Source organism: Sinocyclocheilus rhinocerous, unplaced genomic scaffold (assembly GCF_001515625.1).
Source record: "Sinocyclocheilus rhinocerous isolate Xijiao unplaced genomic scaffold, SAMN03320098_v1.1 scaffold1870, whole genome shotgun sequence".
NCBI lineage: Eukaryota > Metazoa > Chordata > Actinopteri > Cypriniformes > Cyprinidae > Sinocyclocheilus > Sinocyclocheilus rhinocerous.
In genome coordinates this window covers 76,541-78,984 of record NW_015664009.1, presented here as the reverse complement: position 1 = coordinate 78,984, position 2,444 = coordinate 76,541, and positions in this window count along the sequence as shown.

Here is a 2,444-nt window from a genome sequence, read left to right as displayed (position 1 = left end):
CCCCCCCCCCCCCAAATAAAACCTTAGCTTTCTTTTTCCTTAATCCCTCCCTGTCTAGCTTGTACAAAACTGGGCTGCATTTCCCAAAAGCATTGGAAGCCTAAATTGATGACAATGGGTCTACAATCTACTTAGGCTTACAATGCTTTTGGGCAATGCAGCCCTGAACTATGCCTAAAACTTTGTATTAAGAGCATTTCCTGTGTTTATCTGCCTCTTTATGAAGAATTTCTTATTGTATTCCTCAATTGTAAGTCTAATCTAAATAATAATCATCTAAAACTACATTGCACATTAAATTAATGCAACCGCGTCTCTGCAGATCCTCGAATGAACTGACTAACTCACCTCATGACAGTCTGGGAGCTTGTAGTCGGACAGATCAAGTTTAACATACGACAACGATTTATTTGTCGTTTCCTGCAAACAGACAGAGGCCAAGGAAGCACGTGCCCCTCAGATTTTTGAGCTATTTGAATGCAGCTTCTAAAAGACAAAAATATGTATTTTTACTTTTTATAATTAACCCTTTAAAGCGTACAATTGCACCGGTGTGATTAGAATTTTCAGTATGTCACTAAATTAAACCGCTAATTTCAAATCTGCTTTTGCACTTTAGCTGGGGCTGAGCCTGAGACAGACACTTCACAACCGTTCACTCTTTTCAATATTTGTTTGTTTTTTTATTACATTTAAACACACATAGGTGCTATCAGCAAACATTTGGCAGTTTATAAAATATACACTGCTGTCTATGAAAGAGGCAATAATCTTTCAAATAATTAGACCTTAAGGGATAGTTAACCCAAAAATGAAAACTCTCATGTCGTTCCAAACCCGCAAGACCTTCCTTCATCTTTGGAACACAAATTAAGGTATTTTTGATTAAACCCGAGAGCTTTCTGACCCTGCATAGAGAGGAAGGGATCTACCTAGGCCAAGGTCAAGGCACAAAAACGTAGTAAGGATATCATTAAAATAATCCATGTGACATCAGTAGTTTAAATGCAATTTTATGAAGCTACAAGAAAACTTAAGAATAACGACTTTATTCAACGATTTCTTCTTTTCCGGGTCAGTCCGCTGCTATTCACGAGAGTACCACGACACATGTTTACAAGCACAGGAATGCATGGTACTCTCATGAATAGTGGCGGACTGACCCGGAAGAGAAGAAATCGTTGAATGAAGTTGTTATTTTTGTCTTTGTGCACAAAAAGTATTCTTGTAGCTTTATAAAATTATGGTTGAACCACTGATGTGACATGCAATTTAAACAATGTCCTTACTACATTTCTGGGTCTTGACCGTGGTAGGACCCTTGCTGTCTATGCAGGGTCAGAAAGTTCTTGGATTTCATCCAAAATATCTTAATTTGTGTTCGAATGAAGGTTTTATGTGTCCAAAATTTTACAAAATATTAATTTTTATGCCTCTGTTGAAATGAAATTGCCTTGTGTATGCTAGGTAATGAAGGACGCTAAGTGTGAAGGACTTCAAAGAACAGCCTCTGATTCACAAAATGCACTGTACTTCTCACTGATCACCTGCATAAAGGTGCAGTCTTCAGAAGCTTCCATCGCACCAGCTCACCATGCACCTTATGCAACTGTAGATACACAGTTACCAAAAAGTTTATAAAGACAAAATGTGTCATTATTCAATATTAAATAGTTGCTAGTTTATAGTGCAGAGTGCCAAGCCACTCATATGTCAATTTCCCAAAATGGTGGTTTCAAAATGGCGTTCAAGGCGTCCTACATGTCAGATTCTAGCTCAGTCAATGGAATGAGTTTGAGGTAGAAATGCTTGTTTTTCTGAATGATCCTGAACTAGACTTGCTTGGTCATGAAATAGTCAAATTATCTGATATTTGAAAGGGTTTTTTGAGAAATCAAATTTGCCTTGATCTTTTGGCATATAAGAAGTCTTTATAGCTTAAACCTCCTCCTCACTGTAAACAAAGCATTTATTTAATCAAGCTCCAAAAACTGCTCATTCGGATCTGAGAGGGCATGGTGACGTCATGGGGGAACAGACATTTGCATAAACACTGCCTCCAGAGCAAGACATCGACGAATAGTCATCTTCTCACCATAGGCCACGCCCACTGGCATCCAGTTGTTTAAAGGGGTCATATGATTCAATTTCAAATACCACCGCCCACACCGTCACCCTGGCGATGGGAATAAACACTTTTGAGATTAGAGATCTTGGTGCGTTTTAAAGGGGTCATATGATGCGATTTCAATTTGTCCTTTCTCTTTGGAGTGTTACAAGCTGTTCGTGCATAGATAAGATCCCTAAAATTGCAAAGACTAAAGTCTCAAACCTAAAAAAATATTCTTTATAAAAGTTAAGACTCATCCACGCCCTCCTAAAACGCCTCGTTTAAACACACCCCCACATGTCTACGTCACTGTGTGGGAAGATTTGCATAACAC